Genomic DNA, 19,225 nt, shown 5'->3' with positions numbered 1-19,225 from the left:
GGAAGTTGGATCGGAATTATTGTTTGGTCAATCTACTTACTGGCCGACTACATTGCAGCAATGGCGATTAGCATACTCTCAAATGACCTTGGAGATGTCTACAGGTTCAGAGGTTCTCTTGATGAACAGTTTGTGCTAAGAGCATTTTGGGGCCCCTTTTTGCTGGTGCACTTGGGTGGCACTGATTCCATTAGTGCTTTCTCCGTGGAAGACAATGAACTGTGGAGAAGGCACGCACTTGGAGTACTTAGCCAAGCTTTGATAACAGCCTACGTCTTGCTCACAGCTTGGACAAGCTCTCGTCTTTCCCTACTCTCTCTTCCGATATTCTGTATTGGGCTTGTCAAGTACAGTGAAAGAGTGTGGGTCCTATACTCATCAAGCGAAAAAAAATTTAGAAATTCAATTCCAACTACCTCTATCTGTGGTTCCAATGTAACTGAGCAATGCAATCTAAAGCAGCTGGAGGGGTACCATCTCACACATCAGGTTCTTGAGGTGTCGGAAAATCCAGCCATAATAGATACGCAACTTTTTGAGTCTATTTCTGATGAAAGTAAATTACTTACGGCCTATAACTTTCTTGACATGGTCAAAGGTCTATTTGCAGATGTCGTTCTTGGAGTCCATGATCGGGATGCAAGCAAGGAAATCTTTGAACGAAACGACATGAAAGTTGGAGATGCTTTCCAGATAATTGAAATTGAACTCAGCTATATATACGATTTGATGTACACCAAGGCAGAGGTAGTCTACTCTATTTGGGGCATTGTTTCTCGAATAATCTGGATCTTTCTTAATCTCTCTGTATTGGTGATGTTTCTCCGCCTCATGCATAAGCCCTTCACTAAAACTTTCACCGAAATTCTGCTTCCGTTGGTAATGATCCAACAGGGCTCTTGAGATCTCTTCAAATTCCAGAGTCTCTTTCCCCCAAAGTAGGGTTGTAACCAAGTGTTCGTAGGATGCCGGGAGGGATGACAAAAGCATCATTGCCTTGTTTTCATCATCGAATCACTAATAATTTTGTTAAACGTGTGGATGTGTTGAGCCAAATCCGCACCCTCTACCATCTAAAGCTCATACAGTTTTCGCTTAAGATTAAGTTTATTTGTGAGGGACTTGGACATATACCGGCTCTCCAACTTCAACCATATAGCCGCAGAAGGCACGTCATCCATGACATCGTACATAAGCTCTTCTGCCAGACATAGTCGAATTGTACTGACCGCTTTCATATCGAGTTCTTCCCATTCATCATCCGTCATCGTCTCTAGTTTCTTTGCTTTCCCGTACAAAGCCTTTACCAAACCTTGTTGTACCAACAGATCTTTCTCCCTTCTTTGCCATAACCTGAAGTTACTAGTTCCATCGAACTTAACTACGTCTATCTTGGCAATAGAAGCATTGATCTCCATTGAATAAATCAACCTAGAGCTCAAATACCAGTTGTTGTGATAACCTTGTGTAAACAAATTTATTTCAATAAAATTATCACAACATACTGGTAAATTTCTTCTCTATATATATATATATATAAGCACGAATGCGCTAAAACATTGTAGCTATAGTATTTTGGTTTTGTCAACCTCTGCACTGTAGCTACAGTGCCTAATTTTTTTTAGTAATCGGTTTGTATTTTTTTTTTTCTCAAATGCGCTCTGCACTGTACTGTGCCTTTTTTTTTTTTTTTTTCCTCAAGTAATCAGTTTGTTTTTTTTTTTCTTTTAAATATTTATGTAAGCTGGTATATATATTGTTATACTAACACAATAAATTTTACAATATTTTTACAATTATTGACGTGTCAATTTTTTACAAATCGAAATAAAATAATAAAATATGAGAGTGTAACCAACCACAACTAAAAATAAATGTTTTGAGAAAATGTTACTGTAAGGACTTTGTCCGCTTTGGGGAGCCAAGCCCTCACGGATTTGTACTCAAACTGAGTGCAAGACAAGCAAGGGCTTACTCTTGTACTTTAATCCCACATCGAAGAGAGTTCCCTCCCACTTACGTTTTATATGCCCTAAGTGGGAGGGAACTCTCTTCGATGTGGGATTAAAGTACAAGAGTAAGCCCTTGCTTGTCCTGCACTCGGTTTGAGTACAAATCCGTGAGGGCTTGGCTCCCCAAAGCGGACAAAGTCCTTACAGTTACAATATTTATTGTTATCACAATATTTTCACAATTGTTGAGATCTCAGTTTCTTATAGATCAAATAAAAACATACTAAGTCCACAACATTTTAACATTAATTTCTATAGTGCCTAATGTTTTTTTTTTTTTTTTTTTTTTTTTTTTTTTTTTTTTTCTAGTAATCTGTTTGTGTGTTTTTTTTTTTTTTTTTTTCTTTTAGTGAGGTGCACTTTTTTTTCCCCCTCAAGTATGCCAGTTGGTTTGAGCTTTGTTTTTGCTTTTTGTTTTTTTTTTTTTTTTTTTTTTTAAGATCTTTATATGTTTACTTTGTACTTGCAATGCAAATTTACATTGTAAATACACAAAAGTGGTTAATATTATACACATTTGCACAAAAAATAGTAAATATTGTACAAATTTTGTAAATGTGTACAAAATTTGCCAAATTTTTTGTGTCTACAATATAAATTTACATTGTAAATACAATGATACATAGAGATATTGTGAAAATGTTGTGACGCATGTGTCATTCCTTATGGGTTAAAATAAAATAATAAAATATCATACCGAGATCCAGCACAACTAAAAATGTCGTGACATTTTATTGTTATTACAATATATTCATAACTATTGATGTGTAAGTTATAAGTCAAAATAAGATAATAAAATATAGGACTGGGATTCGTCATGGTTGAAAATAGAGGTATTGTGAAAACATTGTAATATTTTGTTGTATTCATAGACTTTTTTTTTTTCTTGGTTTAGTCAAATTTAGTAATCTATATATAAAAAGAGTAAGCGGGGAAAAACTATCATAGCTTCACTACAGTAGTTTTGACTTGTTTAATTTTCACTATTTTGCAGGCCTTTTTTTTTTTTTTTGAATGCGTAAAGCTGCAATAGATTTGCTATATTATTTTTGGTTTGTCCAATTCACACTGTTTTACATTATAATAAAATATTAACACAATAAATTTGCACAATATTTTCACAATTTTTGAGAAGTTAATTCCTTAAAATATGAAATAAAATTATAAAATATCATACTAGAACCAACCACAACTAAAAATAAAGGTAATGTGAAAAACGATGTGTACATTCACAATATTTTTTATAATACTTTCATAACAAATTATAGCTAGTAATTTGTTTTTTGTTTCAATTTAAACTTACTAATGAAATTACTTTTTTGTCCACCAATGACAACTTGTAACAACTTACTACTTATGATTTGTTATGAAAATATCGTGGACATAGCATTTTTTTTTTTTTTGTGAAAAGGTTAAAACATCTTGTTGTTGTCACAATATTTTCAAAACTGTTGAGCTGTCAATTCTTTACAAGTCAAAATAAAATATAACAAAATTATAAAGGTATTATGAAAATATCGTGCCATTCTGTTGTGTTTTTAGAAATTTTTTGTGGGTTTAGTCAGATTTGTTGAGCCAAAATTCACTATTTCACATACAATTTTCTTGGATTGACTTTTTGTATTTTTTTTTTCTTTACGCACCATTTTAAGTAAAACTACATAGTTTTACACACAAAAACAATAACAATAACTTAGGAAAAAAACACTTTTCATCCTTTATGTTTGGGGTAGTTTACAATTCCTCCATCTTAAACTTTAAAATCAAGCAATTTTTCCCTTAATATTTTAGAAAAGAGCAAATATGTCATGTTATTATTCTCTCAGTTAAACCCTAATGAAAACTTGTAATTCTTAAAATATTTTATTGTGTAATGTCTAAAATACTCCCACTAAATTTTAACATCCCAAAAATTTTCTTCTAGTATTTCTTCCAGTACACTTGCTTTGCTTTTAACCATACACGTGTGGAGCATTGGAGCCTTGGAGGTAATAATATATCTATTGGGACAACTGGATCAAACTTTAAATGTTACACAGAACATCCACAGCAGTGGAGCTCCTTTTTTAGCTTTTTGGCACAATAAAAAGTTATTGTATCTATTTTATCTACTCATTTTATAAAACATCCAGTAGGAATAGATCTATTTTAGCTTTCAACACAATAAAATAATATAAACATCATGATAAAAATAATATATCTACTACAATAAAATAATAAATCCCACTACCAAAAAAATACCACAAACCGATCAATGGCACAATTCACAACCATTGCCAACCAAGAACAACCACCTAACAACAACTAGCAAGCCAAGAACAACCACCCACAACCACTGCCAAAAATTCAAATTAGCTAAAAACCACCAGATAAATCACCATTTCTGTTCAAAGGTACAGGAATTACAGAACCCAAACCATTGTTTGCACCTTCATTCACCTATATCCAAAATCTACAATTAAACCAACACTAACCCTTTAAACAATTGAAACAGTATAGAATCAAATTTTCTTTCTTCATTTTTTACCTTCGAATCAGCAGAAGAACAATCCATAAATAGTAGGATCACAATGAACCTCACTAAAAGAACAAAACTTGAATCCATGTTTGAAGTCAAACCCACTTGTTTGCACTACAAGATGACCCTATTTTCAAATAAATTGAACCCCAAATGTTCAAAATTGTTTCTTTGCGTGTACTTTGGCATAAGCTCAGTGCTAAAGAGTTGTGCTTGTCGTGGACATAGACTCAGCTTTGTAACAGAGAAGTCTAAACTCATACATCGTGGGAGAGATGGCTTGGGTCGATGATGAAGCTTGGGTCGACAATGGAGCTTGGATCGACGATGAAGCTTGGGTCAAAAATGGAGCTTGGATCAGCATTAGGTGAATAGTGAGATGGAGGACTGGGTGAGATAGGTTGGCGACGTGAGGAGGTGGGTCGATGGCGTGGAGAACTGGGCGAGATGGAGCACAAACTGGAGACAAACCCAAAACAAGGAAGAGATGGAGGACTGGGCAAGATGGGTCTTGGCAATGAGGGAGAGAGAAAAAAAATGAGAAGGAAAAAGGAAGAAAGAAGAGAAGCCGGAGAGAGAGAGAGAGAGAAAGAAAGAAAAGAAAAAATATTTTTTTAATGAGAGAAGAGAGAGAGTTTAATAAAATATTATTATTGTTTTTTAGATATAGCACCAATGTTGTAGCATGTATTTTAAGTATTAGTAGTGCTAAAAATAGCAATATAGTTATTTAGCACCACTATTGCTAGTGCTCTAACAGCTTCGTAAATAACACAAGAACTAAAGAAGTAAAGCAAAGAAAAACACAAGAACAAAAATAGGCAGAACAATTGAAAGTTGAGAGTCTTGAGACATTGAAGAGAGATAAAACATCAAAGAGTGACCTAAACTGATGGTGTTTGCAACAATGTGGTGGCGTGCAAATAGGTGCCCTTTCTATGAAGATTTTAGAGGCGAATCATAGTCTCATCTCTTGCCGTTGCGTCGCTGCTTGCTCTATAGTAAGACCTAGGATGAAAATTAGATTTTTTTTTCCCTCTTTTGTTTGTTGGGTGAACATCTAATTATTTAAAGTTCTCAATATATACATTTATCAATAAAATAAAATGAAAGTTAAAAGTAATTTTAGACTTATTTACTTACACAATTTTTTCACAACAAATTACTTTTTTGTCCATCTAATAACATCATGCTACTTAGAATTTGGTGTGAAAATGAAGGTTTGTTGTAAAAGTATTATAAAAATGTTATGTAAATAACATTTTTCAAATATTTATCTATGATTTGGGTGGCAGAAGTTCCTTGAAAATTGTTAAATTGGTTAGAACAACTCATATATTGTTAAATTCTCTCAATTGCTCATTCTAACCCATTTTCCTTCAAAATTCAGCCCACTATCCAGGAGCATGAAGAGCACGAAGGACTTATATGGCCCTAGAGGACTGGCTTATCCCGGTGATGACGACAACGACGACGACGACGACGACGATGATGATGACGATGGTGATGGTGATGGTGATGGTGATGGTGGTGAGGACTCAAAGGCGACCCTAGTCACCGACCAAGGAAAAGTGATAAGATCCTGATGGGAATTAACTGAATTCGAGGACAATTAACCTCCAAGAATTAGAGAGAAAAGAGGGATAATGAAAAAAGGGAAACAGAGTATAGGAAAGCAATAAGGAAATGTCTTATTTCATATATGCCAAACAATACGGTTCAGTCTCTTTATATACTGAATCACTTGTACTAACTGATTTCCTAATGTTTGATTACAATGCACTAATCAATGATTAACAGTAAATGAGTAACTAACAGTATATGAGTAACTGTCTAACTGAATAACTATTCTGCTCCCAAGACAGCCCTTCTCATCAGCAACTCTTGCCGCTCACAGTAGCAAATCACGCACACTCAGTGCACCTCAAGACCACACTTCAGTCACGTGCCTCCATATTCAGCCTTGTATCAATACTTCCCTCCTCAAAGCACCTTGCCCACAAGGTGAGGAAATTTCTGCTGGAGCTGGTATAAATCTTCCCAAGTAGCATCATCAGTAGTACAGCCTTGCCATTTAATTAAAACCTGAGTGATGGTCCTGCTTCTCAGCTGAATTGACCTGCTCTTCAAGACTGCCTCAGGTTCAAGCATAGGAATACCTTCAGGTGAGATAGAGGGCAATTGAGAAATAGGAGTGATCTGCTGTCCTATCTTAGCCTTAAGATAGGAGACATGGAAAACAGGGTGAATTAAGGAATCAGCTGGTAAGGCCAGCTTGTAAGCTACTTCCCCAACCTTGTGCAGCACTTGGAAGGGTCCATAAAACTTTGGAGAAAGCTTACCAAGAGCAGTAGGCTTCAAAGACCTCTGCCTGTGAGTTTGCAATCTCAAATACACCCAATCACCCTCTGAAAATCTCCTCTCTATCCGATGCTTATCAGCTTGAACCTTCATTCTCTCTTGAGCCAGTAACAAGTTTTGTTTAAGTAAGGATATGACCTGCTGCCTACTATGCAAATGATCATCAACAGCTTCTACCACAGTGGTGCCAGGAATGTAATCTAATAGCCTAGGTGGGGGATATCCATATAATGCTTCAAAGAGAGTCATCTTGGTTGAGGAATGGAAGTTGGTGTTAAACCAGAACTCAGCCAAAGGCAGCCACTCTACCCAGGCAGTAGGTTTAGATGCTGCAAAGGCTCTCAAATACTGCTCTAGGCTTCTATTGACCACTTCAGTTTGGCCATCTGTTTGAGGATGGTAAGCTGATGACATAGTTAAGTCTACCCTTTGAATCTTCATTAATTCCTTCCAAAAACGAGAAGTAAAGATGGGATCCCTGTCACTCACTACAGACGCAGGCATACCATGAAGTTTAAACACAAATTGCATGTAAATAGAAGCAACCTTGGATGTAGTGTAAAGGTGGGATAATGCAATGAAGTGAACATACTTAGTCAACCTATCCACCACCACAAGTATTACAGACTTCAATTGAGATTTAGGCAGTCCCTCAATGAAATCCATACTCACAGATAACCATGGCTTGGAAGGAATAGATAGGGGTTGGAGTAAACCAGCTGGCTTACAATTCTCATGTTTAACCCTTTGACACACATTACACTCCTTGATATATTGCTTTAAGTCCTTTTTCATACCAGGCCAATAAAAATCTTGTTTAACCCTGTGTAAGGTCTTCACATATCCTGAATGACCACCCAAGGGCCCATTGTGAACATGGGGCAAAATGGATGACTTTAGAGAACTAGTAAAACCCAAATAGATCTTGCCTTTAAAGAACAACAACCCGTCCACTAAAGAAAAACCTTTAGGTGGATTACCACTCTCCTTAAATGTAGACAAGATAGCTTGGATGGCCAAATCTGTCTCATAACTTGCCTTTAGCTCAGCCACCCAGGTTGGAGTAGGAAATGAAATTATATATAAGGTACCAGATAAAGAAGGTAATGTAGCAATAGCCTTATCCAACCCTTCATCAGTTTGATCAGCACCCACCAAATTTAAAACAGCAGTACCTTCAAGCACAGTTTGACAGTTGTGAACCTCATGCTCAGACCCCTCTCCGCTTCTAGACAAGTCATCTGCCACTACATTCTCAGAACCCTTCTTATACTTAACCACAAATGCATATCCCAACAATTTGGATAGCCATTTATGTTGAAGTGGAGTACCAATCCTCTGATGCAGCAAATACTTAAGACTTTGTTGATCTGTTTTGATGACAAAAGGTCTCCCCACAAGATAAGGCCTCCATTTCTTTACTGCAGAAATTAAGGCAAGAAATTCCTTTTCATAAGTAGACATTGCTAGAGGACTACCCTTTAGGACTTGACTGTGAAAGTCAATAGGTTGGTGCTCCTGCATTAAAACAGCACCAATGCCACTGCCAGAAGCATCACACTCTACTGTGAAAGTCTTAGTAAAATTAGGTAAGGCCAAAACAGGTGGGCTGGATATAGCTAATTTCAACTGATTAAAGGCTGCTTCAGCTTCAGCACCTCAAGAAAAAGACTTCTTCCTCAAAAGGGCAGTCAATGGAGCTGCAATATGACCATAACCCTTGACAAATTTTCTGTAATAACCAGTCAGGCCTAGAAACCCTCTCAATGACTTCACATTCTTAAGCACAGGCCATTCTTGCATAGCTAAGATTTTCTTGGGGTCAGTTTTTACACCTTCCCCAGAAATGATATGACCTAAGTATTCCACCTCTAAGCAAGCAAACATGCACTTAGACATCTTAGCATACAACTGGTTTGCAGCCAACACTCCTAAAACAATTCTGAGATGTTCAATATGGTCAGGCATGTTTCTACTATAGACCAGAATATCATCAAAGAAAACCAATATAAACCTCCTAAGGAAAGGCTTGAAAACTTGGTTCATTAAAGATTGAAAGGTGGAAGGGGCATTTGTCAACCCAAAGGGCATGACAAGGAACTCATAGTGCCCTTCATGAGTTCTAAAAGCTGTTTTTGGAATATCTTCCTTCCTCATCCTAATTTGATGGTATCCAGACCTCAAGTCTAGCTTAGAAAAAATGCAAGCTCCATGTAACTCATCTAAAAGTTCATCTATAACAGGGATAGGGTATTTATCTTTAATAGTGGCTTGGTTTAATGCCCTATAATCTATACACATACGCCATGAGCCATCAGATTTTCTAACCAACAGAACAGGTGATGCAAAGGGACTTTGACTATTCTGAATAAAGCCTACTTCCAACAAATCCTTCACAATTTTCTTAATTTCATTTTTCTGGTAATAGGGATACCTGTATGGTCTTTGACAAATAAGTTGAGTGTCTTCCTTAAGGTTGATTTGGTGTTCATGGCCTCTCATTGGTGGTAGGTCCATTGGAGTAGTAAATACACCTTGAAACTCCTGCAACAAAGCTGTAACTTCAGGAGAAAGAGTAGACTACCTTTCAGTTGTACTACCAGTGGTAATCTATAAAATTAAACCCCTCCTGGTAGGTTCTTTGAAGAACTGATCCTCATTTTGCACTTCAAAACCCCTTGAAGTATTAAGGCACTTCAGAACTCTCCAAGCAGGTGGTGAAGGCACCAATCATTTTCATCACGTCCATCATGCCAGGATCACGATTTTGACTTCTCGATTGTTCACCACCCCAAGACCTCATGTCATTTCTTCTTCCTTGTGATCGAGGTGCGCTTGAATTGTTGTCTGATCTCAGTTTTTGACAATTGGGTCTGGTATGTCCTTGCATTCCGCAGTAATGACACACATAGTCTGTTCTAGGACCCCGTTGTGATCTTGGGAGAGATCTTCCTCTGGTTTCATGTCTGCCCATGGATTGATTTCGGGTCTTATTCACTATCCGTTGCTCACTCACATTCTTCTTCTCAGCCTTAACATTTTCAAGACTTGACCCTTCCACAATAGGCTCTATGGCCTTCACAAATTTCACTTCTTTGGTAGCTTTGGCTGATGAGCTGCTTCCTCCGGTATATCCTAACCCGGACTTGTCTGAAGAAAGTTTTTGAGATGAAATAACATCATCTAACTTCTGGGGGGAGACTCTCTCTATCTTGGCATGAGCTTGCACTATCTCTTGCTCAAGAAACCTCACCTTCATATAGGCTTCAGACAACTCGCCATTTAGTGTCTCAATCTCACACTTAGCCTCTTTATATCTGATCAAGAGACTTCTGTAATCTTCCTCAGCTTTCTTCATTTTCCTTACAGCCGCCTTGGCTACTCTGGTATACTCTCCCGACTTTTCAAGTAATAAGGAGTAATTTTCTTGAAGATTAGCTGTACTCTCTTCTTCTTCTTCAGCATCTAATTCTTCCACAATCCCAATAGACTCTGAATCAGAATGCTCACCAAGCTCCTTCACAAGTGCACCCAAATCATCCGATGACTCCACATGAGCAATGGTCATGAATGCGGAGTAATTTCCCTCTCCGTCACAGCTCTCTTCCGAGTCAGAATCAGAAGAGTCTGAGTCACTAAGTGTCGTGGCATAAGCCTTGCCTTTTCCCCTCAGAAAATTTGGACACTCCTTCTTTAGATGTCCATGGCCATTGCATTCATAGCATAAAATTTCTGAAGAAGGTTGAGACTCCCTCCCTTCTTTTCTTGTAAACTCTTCCTATCACCTCTTGAAGATGAAAATTTTCCTTTGTTGAATGGTTTCCCACTGTTCTTCATCTTCAGAAATTTTCGAAAATTTTTCGCAAGAAATGCTACTTCCTTCTCCACCCCATCTTCTTCGGAGGAATCACCCATCCTTTCGGTGATGGTTTTAAGAGCAAGTGATTTACTCATCTTATGGGAAGGCAATCCCATCTGATATGTTTGGAGAGACCAACTAATTCTTAAATTTTAATCTCATCCAAATCCTTGCTTTCCTCTATGGCTGTAACTTTTGCTCTAAAGCTTTCAGGCAAGGACCTCAATACTTTTCTCACCACCTTAGCATCTTCAATCTTCTCCCCAAGATTGAGTTTAGCAATCACAATTTCATTGAGCTTCCCATAGAATGAATCAAACGGTTCATCATCACCCATCTTGAGCTCTTCAAATTTGGTGGTAAGCATCTGAAGCTTTGTGTCCTTAACTTTCTTTGTACCCTCATAAGTGGTCTCCAAAATCTCCAAGCTTCTTTGGCTACTGTCATGTGAGAGATCCTGTGGAATTCATTAGGAGACACATCACAAAATATAGCGTTTAAAGCTTTACTATTAGCATTGGCTGCTGCAAGAGCCGCCTTATCCCAATCAGCCTTAGGAGCTTCCGGCTTAGTCCAGCCGAGCTTTACCACATCCCAAAACGGTATCTTCTATAGAACATAAAAATGCTCTCATTCTGACTTTCCAGAATGCGTAATTGTTCCCATAAAAAAATGGTGGAACATTGAGCGATTGAGATCGGTCCATCTCAAATAGGGTCAAGGATCACACTGAGGTATTTAAACCAAGCAAGTGTACCCGCTCTGATACCAATTGAAAGCTCGAAGACGTGTTGAAGAACACGAGAGCTGTTTAGACCCCCGATTATAATTACGGCTCGATAGATTTTACACAACTTTAATATAAAGTGCGGAATAGTGTAAAAGCGAGCGGATGAACAATATAGCTACTCTAATCCATAAACTAAACAACACAGCAATATAATGGAATATAAAAGAGTAGGGAAGAGAGATGCAAACACAGAAAACACCAAGACGTGTTTTCGAAGAGGAAACCGAAGAACTCGGCGAAAAACCTCTCCGCCGCCCTCCAAGCGAAAATCGATCCACTAGACAATCAGTTGGGATACATGAGTAAGCAAGAGACCCTCCAAGCCTAATCTACCCGATGTACCTAAGCCCTCCAAGCTCCTACTCCAACAAGGCTTCTCAGAACCGTGTCTTGTCTTAGTTATCCGGATCCCGCAACAAGCTCCATGTTGCATCTGCCATTCCAGGCTTCTTCCAATGCTTCCCAGCAGCACCAAAACGTCACACAACACTCTCCAAAGGTATGGTAAGTGTTTGGGCTATCAACCTCTCAATGGTGTGGAAATGGAGAGGGAAGGGTTGAGGAGATACCACAAGCAAGTGTATAGAGAAAGGTGGGGATGACAATCTCTAATTACAAATGTGTTTGGCTAGGGTTTTCTCTCTGAAGCATTCCTCAACATTTGTGGGTAATGGGGGTTTATATAGGATAGGTGCAAAATGTGTGAGTCAGTCAGTACAGGCTGGCAGAATAGCATGTCTCGCGGGTGTCTCGTGGGAAGGCTTTACCCGCGAGATACTCGCGAGAAACAGCTGTCTCCATCTGTCATGACTCTTCGCATTCCAGCATGTGCAGGACACATGCTTCACTTCGCGGGAAGCTTAGTCGCGAGATACCCGCGAGATTCCATCAGCTTCCAACTTGCTTGAGTCTTCACACACTCTCTATCACACACCCCTTACAACAATTCCCACAACAAATACAGGGTATAAACGATTGATAGAAATTACAATCAAATTTGGCACGGAATAAAAGCCAACAAAACACATAGTTGTAAATCACAACTTTACAATAGAGATTCAAGAAAGCTGTGGATATCTCAGAAGAACTATATCAGAAAAGTTCTTGAAAAATTCAACATGCAAGATGCTAATCCTGTAAGCACCCCATTGGCGAATCACTTCAAATTAACTGGTAGTCAGTGCCCGAAGAATGAAAAAGAAATTGAAGACATGTCAAAGGTTCCATATACAAGTGCAGTTGGTGTTTAATGTATGCAATGGTTTGCACTAGGCCAGATTTGGCTCATGCAGTAAGTACTGTCACTAAGTACATGGCAAACCCAGGTAAAGAGCACTAGAATGCAGTGAAGTGGATATTCAGATATTTGAATGGAACCGTAGGATATGGGATCCTGTTTGCAAGGCAACATGGTGATAATTCAGTAGTAGGATATGTGGATTCAGACTATGCAGGCAATATAGATGATAGAAGGTCTACAATAGGTTATGTGTTCACACTGTCAGGAGGGCCAGTTTGTTGGAGATCCACACTACAATTCCTAATAGCCGTGTCTACTATAAAAGCTGAGTACATGGTGGTAGCTAAAGTTGCAAAGGAAGCACTGTGGTTGAAAGGGCTAGTTAAAGAGCTTGGTGTGAACCAAGGAGGAGTTCAGTTGCATTGTGACAGTCAAAGTGCCATTTACTTGGCAAAGCATTAGGTTTATCATGCTAGGACAAAGCATATTGATGTTAGATTCCATAAAATAAGGGAGTTGACTGTTATAGGAGAAATTATTCTTGAGAAGATTGACACTTTAGAGAATGTAGCTGATATGTTGACGAAGCTGGTACCTACAAGCAAGTTCAAGCACTGCTTGGACTTGATCAGTGTTTGTGGCTTGTGATAGCCTGTAAGGGCTAAGGTGGAGGCGATTGAAGAGTTTAGTTTGAGAAGCTTGATATAATTTAAGTCAAGGTGGAGATTTGTTAGAATGGCTTGAATTGTCAAAATTGGTGGCTTGACAACTAGACAACAAACAATCAAGAAGTTGCAAGAAGTTGCATTAAACGTTGCATGTCAAGCCTTGGCCGAATTTATTGACTTCTTTGTTGATAGAAGTCTTGCATTATTGACATGCATACAAACTTCACCTTTTGGCCGAAATATATGACTTCTTTGGCATTCATGAATTGTCTAGAAAGGGCAAGGAACCGACTTGAACAATATTCATGCATTCTTTGTTCCAGCCAAAATATATGACTCCATTGGCAATAAATGCTTGCCATTTTTGTTGACTTAATGGGTCCATTTAGATACAACTTATTGTTGCTGAAACTGAAAACACTGTAACAAAATAATTTTTAAATGTGTGAATAGTGCCGTAAGACCCATTTTTAATGAAAAATTGCTGAATAGTGAAATTTGTAGGTCCTGTATACTGTTCATGGGACCCACAGAACTGATAAAAGAGGGTTGAAAAGTCAATAAACTACGGCTACTATTCATGAACAATAGCTGTTGTCTCCCAAAAAGCGTGCGCAGCAGCAAAAAAAAACAAAAAATAACTGAAAACGCAACATTGAAAACACAACGCGGGAAAAAGTTGTATCCAAACCAACATAATATGTTTCATGACAATGGTATTTCGGCTGAAGGTTTGGCTATAAATAGAGGTGAAGCAAATGAGGAAGCATGCAAGTTAGCTAAGGAGATAGCAAAATAACTTCTTCTGCGTGTGTGCATCAAAGCTAGGAAGTTGTGTCTTGCAATTTGCCTAAATACAATAGGGTGTTCTCTATTTACTTGTGGGAGAACCAAGGGTGTATTTGGAGTTTGAGTTTTTGTGTGAGAGTGTCTTCAAGTCATTGTTGTTATCTCCACAGTTATAGTGTTTATTCTGTCGCCTCCCGTGGACGCAGGCATATTGCCGAATCACGTAAATTTCTTGTGTCATATTATTTTTTTTCTATCTTCTTTAACATTGTATAAACAGATTTATTTCACCCAATTAGCACAACACGGTACTATATTTAGATTTTTGTATTGCAAATTAGTGGTTTCTTATTAGATTCTTATTGAAATTTGAGTGACTGTTTGTCTAATTTATTTCGAAAATTTAGGTCCAAATTAAAAACTATTGACTCATTCTTTTTCTCAAATTTGTCTTCTCTTGATTGTTTAATTTAACCCCTCTCACTTTTTTCCTCTTCCTCTCTCCCTCTGTCTCCCTCGTAAACAAAACGGTAGTACAGTAAGTATACTTGGAGGAAAAGCTGGGTTACGTTGCATTTCCGATCGGCTTTTCTGGAGGCAAAATTTTGAACAATGCTGATGCCAACAGGTACTGAAATAATTTAGGCAACTTTATCATGCCGCAAGATTTATATTGCATAATTATAATCTCCTTAAATTTTACATCTATAAATAAAGGCCAATCATGGCCAGTTTAAGGCCTCATTCCATGCCTGATGCTTCTAATGCCTTTTGGTGGTGATGTTTGGTGTAAGTCCTTTAATGGCTGCCTCTTCCCACTAACTTTTTTTTTTAAAAAAAATGTCAACCATGGCCCTCCTAACTTAGTGCTAATTACTTTTTGAGTAGTACTAAAATGTCGTGTTAAATGGATATTCTTTCTGACTTCAGCGATGCATGTTAATTTTGCAGTTGCTAGCAGTATGAAGGGGAGGCAAATGATGGATGTGTTTAATCTAGATTGGAGGAAAATATGGAAGGAATGGGAGCTGCGAGGTCTTGTTATACTTAGCCTCACCTGCCAAGTAATTCTTATTACCTTGGGCAAGCGCAGAAAGTATATAGCTGGAAGTTGGATCGGAATTATTGTTTGGTCAATCTACTTACTGGCCGACTACATTGCAGCAATGGCGATTAGCATACTCTCAAATGACCTTGGAGATGTCTACAGGTTCAGAGGTTCTCTTGATGAACAGTTTGTGCTAAGAGCATTTTGGGGCCCCTTTTTGCTGGTGCACTTGGGTGGCACTGATTCCATTAGTGCTTTCTCCGTGGAAGACAATGAACTGTGGAGAAGGCACGCACTTGGAGTACTTAGCCAAGCTTTGATAACAGCCTACGTCTTGCTCACAGCTTGGACAAGCTCTCGTCTTTCCCTACTCTCTCTTCCGATATTCTGTATTGGGCTTGTCAAGTACAGTGAAAGAGTGTGGGTCCTATACTCATCAAGCGAAAAAAAATTTAGAAATTCAATTCCAACTACCTCTATCTGTGGTTCCAATGTAACTGAGCAATGCAATCTAAAGCAGCTGGAGGGGTACCATCTCACACATCAGGTTCTTGAGGTGTCGGAAAATCCAGCCATAACAGATACGCAACTTTTTGAGTCTATTTCTGATGAAAGTAAATTACTTACGGCCTATAACTTTCTTGACATGGTCAAAGGTCTATTTGCAGATGTCGTTCTTGGAGTCCATGATCGGGATGCAAGCAAGGAAATCTTTGAACGAAACGACATGAAAGTTGGAGATGCTTTCCAGATAATTGAAATTGAACTCAGCTATATATACGATTTGATGTACACCAAGGCAGAGGTAGTCTACTCTATTTGGGGCATTGTTTCTCGAATAATCTGGATCTTTCTTAATCTCTCTGTATTGGTGATGTTTCTCCGCCTCATGCAAAAGCAGCAACGATACTCCAAGATCGAATATTACATAACTTTGGTATTATTGGTTGTGGCGCTTCTTCTGGAGTTACTTGCAATTGCAAGTCTACTTCGCTCTGACCGAACAGCCCATTGGTTAATTACACACAACAAAACCACCATCTTTAAAATTCTAGAATATTTTTCACCTCTCGGTAAAAGACGCAGGTGGTCAGATTCTCTTAGGCTGCTAAGCTTCTCCTCAAAAGAAAAAGTCCTACACCAAATTTTAAAGAAATTACGCATTGATGAAATTCTAGAGATTCACCAGTATGGGACCCCTGCAAAATTCAGCGAAGGCTTAAAAAAATTCATATTCGATGAAATCAAGCAATTTAGGCCTCGGGAGGAAAACATTGGCAATGCCACTGTTCTTGAAGCTTTGTTTGGTCGTAGGGGAGGCCGCACACTCGAAAGGTTCGACCGACATATGAAGCTTGAGTGGAGTGTTAAGTTAGAATTTGATCAGAGCATTTTTATCTGGCATCTTGCTACAATGATCATGCTCTCCGACCTAGAAGGATACTCCAACCCAGAAGGATACTTATTCATAGGATGCACATTAGTTTCAAAACCCAAAGTATGCGAGCAGCTATCGCAATATATGCTTTACCTCTTAGTGGAGCATCCTTATATGTTGCGGATTGGGATAAGGCAAATCAGGTTTCGGGACGTTCATGTTGATGTTGGGAACTTCATTAAAGGAGGGACAACCGAGGCAAGGATTGCCTCAGCTATAAAAAAAAACCACCAAAGGAGGGAGCAAAAGCAACTTTCTGATAGTCAATGCGTGTAAGCTTGCGTTAGCTATAAAAAATCCACCGAAGAGGGACGGTGGTAATAAGACCAATGAAGACCCGGAAAGCATAACTAAAAATAGAAAGGAGCACTGGGACATGATTGCTAACGTCTGGTTGGAAATGCTAGGTCATGCTGCCAGCCTATGCGGAGGAACAAATCATGCTCGCCAACTGAGCAAAGGGGGAGAACTTCTCACTCATGTTTGGCTTCTCATGGCACATTTGGGCTTAACTGATCACTTCCAGATAGAGCGTAGCCCTTCAATAGTTGCGGCGGTTGTAGGGTAGACAAAGGAATTGAAAGCAGTTACGAACAACCAGCTAGCTGGTGGGATAGAGCGTACCCCTTTAATAGGCGCAGCGGTTGTAGGGTAGACGAAGGAATTGAAAGCAGTTACGAACAACCAGCTAGTTGGTGGATTGTAGAAGATATCGAGTAGTCGGTTAAAACTTTTGTAATTTGGGACTTTCTTCCCCTCCCCCACACACAAAAAAAAAAAAAAAAAAAAAAAAAAAAAAAAAAAAAAAAAAAAAATCCCTGCTTGGTAGTAACGTTTAAGCATTGTTATTCAAGATAATGTAAAATTTGTGGTTAAAAAAGTGTTATGATAAAGCTAAAGTAAAATGTAGAGAAAAATAAAGTTAACAAGTTGATTTGTTTTCGAATGGGAAAAACTTCTAGGGCAAAAATTTCACTGAGTGATTTTAAGGTCATCACTCACGAGAATTCACTATTATTACAACAAATAGTTACAAGTAAAAAAATTTCAGTACCTTATACCAACTTACATTTGTACCTTTATCCTAATATCTAATTGGACTTGTTCTGTAGTGACGATCTTTTATTTTAATGCATGGTTTTCAGTACGTGACTAATCAAAGCATTGTTATTCAAGATAATGTAAAATTTGTGGTTTAAAAAGTGTTATGATAAAGCTAAAGTAAAATGTAGAGAAAAATAAAGTTAACAAGTTGATTTGTTTTCGAATGGGGAAAACTTCTAGGGCAAAAATTTCATTGAGTGATTTTAAGGTCATCACTCACGAGAATTCACTATTATTACAACAAATAGTTACAAGTAAAGAAATCTCAGTACCTTATACCAACTTACATTTGTACCTTTATCCTAATATCTAATTGGACTTGTTCTGTAGTGACGATCTCTTATTTCAATGCATAGTTTTCAGTACGTGGCTAATCAATAAATGTGCGGATATCAGTACGTGACTTAATCACCAACTTGAGAACGATGTTGGCCGCAAAGTTCTTTAGTTCATCACACGATGAATATCACGAAGTTGCTTGGTCACAAAACCCTACGGTGTACAAATATAGCAGCTTATACAAGATGAACTAGGCAAACTAGGTTTCCGGTCACAATTTGCATGAACAACACTTTGCTTCAAACTTGTGCAACTGTGCTCCTTGTGACGACTCTTAAAATAATCCTTATATATGTTTAGGGTTATGAGAAAAGAAAGTCCAAACACATATTCACGGATTGGAATGAAATCAAAATTGAAAATTTGATTTTCATAATTTTCGATAGATACCCTATCTATCGAGCAGCTGTCGAGTTTCGTGCTTAAACAGCTTTTAAACTTCGATAGACACTAGTTGTTGAGCTAGCTGTAGAGATTTTAAATGCAACACTTCATTATTTGAATCTTGGATAACTTGTATGGGTTTAACACTTAAACTTGAAATCTTGTTCTTTGAAATATTAAACACATTCTACATCTATCCAGATACAACTAAAGTGCGTTTTATCTAAGGATTAACTAATTACAAGATGACATATGTTCCTAACATGAATCACATATGTCCTAACAATTTCTCCTTTTGGCAATTCGTAATAAAACCACAACAAACAAATGAATATATGAGAACAGTCATAAATTACTCAACTAATACTCACTTGTTGAATATAATAAAATCTATCTTAACATAAACTCTTGAAAAACTTTGCAAGAAGAGAGTTCATGGCAAGGAAGACTTTGATAACCTGTATTTCTAAAACACTTAAAAAAAATCTCATCAAGGCATTTTAGTGTGAAACAGAAATAAAAGATTGCATACAAACTATAAGAAGCATGTGTATAAAGAGAGAAAAAAAAAACACATGAAGAGATAGGTGAAAGAACTATATTAACAACCTCAATGTACATATATCATCAATAAGTACATGGTTTGCTATCACAAAGTGGTCACAAGACCAAAGG

This window comes from Quercus suber, unplaced genomic scaffold (assembly GCF_002906115.3).
Source record: "Quercus suber isolate HL8 unplaced genomic scaffold, Cork oak 2.0 scaffold_75, whole genome shotgun sequence".
Lineage (NCBI taxonomy): Eukaryota > Viridiplantae > Streptophyta > Magnoliopsida > Fagales > Fagaceae > Quercus > Quercus suber.
The sequence above is the reverse complement of the archived record's forward strand: the minus strand, read 5'-3'. Positions refer to the sequence as shown.